Raw genomic sequence first — 6,599 nt, 5'->3', positions numbered from 1 at the left:
TTCCAAAAGTAGAATAAAAAAAGAATAGGGTTACCACATACCAACAGAGTATGCATGTGCAAATGATAAGGGGATCAAAGCAAAGTGACAGGAGAATAGAAATGAAAATATGAACAAAAGGAAGAAATCTCTCAGAGAGCCTGCAGCAGACTGCTAGGCTCGCTGCCTGCTGGACTCCCAGGATGCCGACAACTGGAAGGCAAAGTTAGCGCCTCTCCATCCTGTTTGTTCAGCGAACTGAACCAAAATAGACCCTGCAGCTGGTACAGTAGGAGATAGGATGGAAGAGTAAGTGGGCAAAAAGAGAAAGAGAGAGAGACTAATAGAAAGCCCAAACTGGAAACGCTATTTGCAAGGTGACAGATAAACTCAAACTGTGAGGCTTTACTTTAGTCGAGAAGAATGTCTATTTTCTGTCTATAGACAGCTATAGCTGACTGTCTTAATTATACTTACATATGAAAGTAAAACCATATCTTATCTGCTATGTTGATGGGGACATTTGAGAAAGTTCATTTTTAATCTGTTTATCCAAAGAAAGTGAAGAGCTACAAATGAGTCAATTTGCAAATAAGAACTTTTCCACTCACATTTTTACGGATCAGAGTTACTCAGTTATCTAAATATAAAATCTCACCCCTCAAGTCTGCATTACTCAAATATTTTCTGCCAGGATTTTAATTAACAAAACATTTAATCTTAACCATTTCAAGTAAAATCTATAATTTTAGGTGTTGGTTTCTGTGTTAGCAAGAACTGGTTGTGATTTCTTTAATGCCTCAGTTCTGATGTTTTCATGTCATGCTCAGCCGTCATCTCTATGTGGGCTTAATGTGGATTTTGATTTGGCCCTCGGTTGACAGTAAACTTTATGTTTAATTAAATGAAACTTATGTCAGGAGGACCATCTGAACCACTCAGTGTAGATCTTTGGCAGTTCTCAGAAAAGGAGAATCATTTCAAACTAGCTATTCATCTCAGCTTTGTTTTATTTCCTTGTAGACATCTGGATCCAATTTTTCAAACATTAATATAGGAATTTGCCCCATTAGCCACTTCAAGCATTCACCATTATGAAATGAGTGAATTTTATCGTTATAGCAAAGTATAAGGTTAAATAGCCACATTTTTAGGTCATTGCTGCAACTTTTGTATTTCCATCACATGTGCTGTGTAGCTCTCAAGTCACAGATCTGTGAAATCTTCCAACAAAAATCTGCGGCAGCCTCACTGCTACAGAAGAAGATAGGTAAAGACACGTCTGGGTCTTATTTACAGAAAGATTGACATCTTCATGCACAGTAGACAGATAATGTTAGTTAAGGACGGTTTTAAAATCTGATCTGAGTTTATTTAGTTATAAAGCATTTGTGGAACACACAAATGTACATTTAGAAATCAAGAGTTTCACATGATACTAAAAAGACATTGTTTATGACGGATGTGAGTGACTGAACTGTGGTTCAGGCTGTAAACTAAAGAGGTCAATTTTATACAAAAAAGCAGCTAATATCTTAAATTATTCATTTATCTGACTGTTACAAATGTGAGGTTGAGGAGCTGCAGGGGACAGAAGGTGTGGAGGATAATAACAGATTTTACTTATGTGCTAATATATTTTGAACGACATCAGAAAGTCTTTATCATACATAACTGTCAAACAACATCTGTCCCAGTGTGGAATAATAAAGACACGATGAAATCTTCAGCTACAGCAATCATAGCTGACATTTTGTAGGGTGTATCCTTAACAGTAAGGAATTAGTTCAAATTATCATTACCCTGAAAAAAGTTCCACTTCATTTCAAAGTTACAAAGACAAGTTTTAAAGTTTAGTAGCTTTGTTATTCTGGCATTATGTAATGTGGGACATGTTTGTCCAAATGGATTTGGAAGATGTAGAAGTGATCAACAACTTGGAAACTCAACATAAAAAGATGCCTTTTTATGAAAAAGCATATTTTACAATAACTGAAAGTTGGGAACTTTGCTACAAGATTCTTGACTGTAAGCAATATCACAATACTGACTTGTATTGGCATCTGGTACAAGTGTTGCCAGATGCCAGAGAGAGATGGAAAACAACACAACTTTTCTCTTCAACCAGATGTAGAAAGTGTGAGACGACTGTCTAGGAGGTCATTGGTTCTTTATGTGCCTGTAATTGTAGGCAATCTATCAAGTGTGTTAAGCAGGTACAAGTCATACTGCAACCTCTGGATAACTTGGCAGCCTAAACAGATCCCTCAGGGGAGAAATGATCCAGGGAGGAGGGGTGGATGGAGATAAAGCCTTCACAGAGTCAAGGACAGGAAAAGGGCCAGGACACAAAATTTTGCTATGCAAGCTGAAAAGTGAGCTGTCATTTGCTCCGTAATGCTGAACATTATCTCCAGCTGGCAGAACTGTATGGGTACAAGAATTCAAATATCCTGAATGTGAAAGACAAACCTGGTTTTGTACAAGTCATATTCTGGTGACTTGTAGATGCACAAACACTTAAATGCAGTCTATGAGCATCAGTGAATCAGAAGTCTTCTGGGTGGAAGAGAGGTCAATCACCTTTTTAAACAAACCCATCCAGGAAAATGTCAGTGCATGAATAGATTACATTAAGTCACACACAGAGTATTTTTAACTGAGCCGAAAAAACATGAAATAAAAACCACATACGTGTCTAAACAAAGGAGCATGACTAGAAACACAATGACTGCTATTAAAAGTATTGTCAAAAAATTAATAATAATTACTTTAATAGGCATAAACTAGTGAGACAGACATATCTATTTCCAAATATATCCAAGTATTCTTCATCATCTTGAGCCAAGCACATAGAAAATTTGCCTCCCAGCTTTATTATTCATGGCCTGGCTCTGTAAAGCAGATTGATCATTTGTCTTTGTTAATCTGACATTATACACGACATGCTCTAATAACCCATTTCTGCAACCATATTATTTTCCCAGCAGGTGAGCTGGTGTGTGTGTTTTCAACAATTGATTTGCCATTACCTGACCAGATGAGGTCCTGATCATTAATCACTGGATTGTGGTAACTCGTTTTAAGTTGACATTAATTAAATATATCCGTTACAAACTGTGGAAGAACAGATGAAGGACAACAGAATATCAGGTGAACTAGACACGACTCCCAAATCGCAGGAACAGCTGAAACAGTGAAAAATGAGCAAAAAAAGAAAATGGGAAATTCCAAATGAAATGGAAAATAAAAAAAATATATTTAGCTTCATCTAATATCTAATGACAATGTACAATTTCTAAAGCACATGTGTCAAACTCAAGGCCCGCGGGCCACATGTGGCCCGCCATGTCATTTTATGTGGCCCCCCCAGCATTTTATAGGCCGATGATTGACTTAAAATAGGTTCTGAGCACGAACTGACTACAAACTACATCTGCCACAATGCATTCCGACTGTTACCAGCCAACATTACGGCTTCTTGCCAGTAGAGAGCAGCAGAGTCGCCTCAAGCTGCTTATTGATTTTCCCAGCGAATGAAACTGAGACATCGACAAGCTAACATTAAAACGTCCAAGAAAAGAAAAATCGATTTACAAGTAAGACTGTGGATGAAGATGTGTGTGAGTTGGTGTCAGGGCGGCAGGTCCCATCACAGATTAAGCAGATAAATGCATCTACATTTTTGTCGTAGTGACAAAAACCACCCCAATAACTTTTAATAAATTAAATTAAGCGACTTCACTTAAATTAGCATCACTTCACCCGCTGGGGTCTGAACGCACTTCCTCCTGGTTCCCATCTGCAGAAAAATCTGCGCTAATTCATCAGTCAGTTGGATCTGTCTGATCCAAACGGATCAACTGAACTCTGTGAGTGTTTTACCATGCGGTCCGGTGTGCGCTTTTACCAGGATTTTTTATTTATTTTTTTTTCGGGGTTTCTTTCTCCGAAACGGACAGATGTTACGTCTGCAGCTCCTCCAGAACGCCGCTCTCCTGGGTAACATGAACCCAGAAGGCTCCATGTGTTAAATCCGTTGGATGAGTTACTTCCAGCGGTTTCTCAGTCTTCGCAGTCCGCAGTGGTTGAGCAGCGGACTGCGCATGTTACAGTCTAATTAACTTTTGCATGGTCATTTATTTCCTCAAGATAAACTGCCGGCTCCCCAAATGGTTTAACACAACATTGCATTCTCTTTAGTTTTCTCTGGTCCGTAATGGAGACTTGAATTTAACGCGCTATTTCAACCAAAGGTTTGTAATGCACTTCCTAAGCATTTTTTATTTCTAAATATTGATTTTATTTTTTAGCCATTTAGCCAAGACTCTGTAGAACCATTTGTCTCTGCTAATGACATCTTCAATACATTTTTTGATCCCAGTCTTAGTTTATGGACTGAACAGACAGAATTACACATACATTATACATTTTGAACTGTTGATTTTATTTTTGAACCATTTTTTAATTATTCAAAAATATATTTTTTAATTATAAATTGTTGATTTCATTTTTGAACTAGTTTTATTTGTAAGTATTGATTTTGTTTTTGAACCATTTTTTATTTTGAAGTATCTATTTTAGAAACCTTATTTATTGTAGAGTGTTGATTTTATTTTTTAACCCTTATTTATTGTAAAGTGTTGATTTTATTTTTGAACCCTTATTTATTGTAGAGTGTTGATTTTATTTTTGAACCCTTATTTAGAAGTGTTGATTGCATGAAAGACCTTACACATAAATTGCCCCATATGGGGTTTGAACCGACGACCTCAGCATTACCAGCATGGTGCTCTAACCTGTTGAGCTAACCTACCTTACAAACTGTTGAGTTTCCATGGATTTATGAGGAACTTACATGGTCTTACCACATTGAAGAATTGATAAAAGTGCTTATATTCCAATGTTTTTCAAAACATACATAATATTTTATTTCGCAGAGATTTTGTAGTTTGAAGTGTTGATTGTATTTTTGAACCATTGTTTATTTTGAAGTGTTGATATTATTTTTGAACCATGTTTAATTTTCAAGTGTTGATTGTATTTCAGAGATAGTTTTTTATTTTAATGTGTTAATTTTATTTTTGAACCATTTTTAATTTCTAAGTATTGATTTTATTTTTTAGCCATTTAGCCAAGTCTCTGTAGAACCATTTGTCTCTGCTAATGACATCTTCAATACAATTTTTTGATCCCAGGCTTAGTTTATGGACTGTAATGTGAAATTAGGCACAAGTATAAGTCTGACAGTTTGTTCNCATTATACATTTTGAACTGTTGATTTTATTTTTGAACCATTTTTTAATGATTCAAAAATATATTTTTTAATTGTAAAGTGTTGATTTTATTTTTGAACTATTTTTATTTGTAAATATTGATTTTGAACCATTTTTTATTTTGAAGTGTTGGTTTTATTTTTGAAACCTTATTTATTGTAAAGTGTTGATTTTATTTTTGAACCTTTATTTATTTTGAAGTTTTGATTGTATTTTTGAAACCTTATTTATTGTAGAGTGTTGATTTTATTTTTGAACCCCTGTTTATTTTGAAGTGTTGATTGTCTGAAAGACCTTACACATGAATTGCCCCATACCGGGTTTGAACCGATGACCTCAGCATTACCAGCACGGTGCACTAACCTGCTGAGCTAACTCACCTACCTTACAAATTGTTGAGTTTCCATGGATTTAAGAAGAACTTACATGGTCTTACCACATTGAAAAATTGATAAAAGTGTTTATATTCCAATGTTTTTCAAAACAACATACATAATATTTTATTTCCCAGAGATTTTGTAGTTTGAAGTGTTGATTGTATTTGAACCATTTTTAATTTTCAAGTGTTGATAGTATTTCAGAGATATTTTTTTTTATTTTAATGTGTTAATTTTATTTTTGAACCATTTTTTATTTGTAAGTATTGATTTTATTTTTTAGCCATTTAGTCAAGTCTCTGTAGCTAATGACATCTTCAATACAATTTTTTGATCCCAGGCTTAGTTTATGGACTGTAATGTGAAATTAGGCACAAGTATAAGTCTGACAGTTTGTTCACCAAGTTACTGTGCTCTCTGAGAGGATCTGTAAGTATTTGACATTGTTCCATGCCCATCGTTGATGTTAGTCTCTAACAAAATGTGGATCGTCTACCAGGAACAGTGCAAAGAGCCTGAGGTTCTGTAGTGTAGTGGTTATCACGTTTGCTTCACATGCAAAAGGTCTCTGGTTCGAAACCAGACAGAAACAGATTTTGCATGTTGTATTCATCACAGGTGTTTACTAAAGGTCAACAAGGGTTCGGTGGTGTTATGGTCTGTACTCTGAATCCAGGCATCTGAGTGCAAACCTCAGTTGAAATTTTCATGCGGCATCTCACATCACCAACTTTGGAACCTCAAACTGAAACAAAGCAGAGAAGTTCAGTTCCTGTAGTGTAGTGGTTATCATGTATGCTTTACACGCTAAAGGTCTCTGGTTCAAAACCAGAGAGAAACAGTTTTTGTAGGTTATGCATCTCTTGGGGTGCATTGAGACAACAGGAGCCTTCCTCTTTTGTGATGGTTGGGGCTGCCGGCTCCTCAAACGGATTAACACAACGTTGCATTCTCTTTAGTTTTCTCT

The sequence above is a fragment of the Poecilia formosa genome, unplaced genomic scaffold, assembly GCF_000485575.1.
Source record: "Poecilia formosa unplaced genomic scaffold, Poecilia_formosa-5.1.2 Scaffold3, whole genome shotgun sequence".
Lineage (NCBI taxonomy): Eukaryota > Metazoa > Chordata > Actinopteri > Cyprinodontiformes > Poeciliidae > Poecilia > Poecilia formosa.
Note: the sequence above shows the minus strand (reverse complement) of the source record.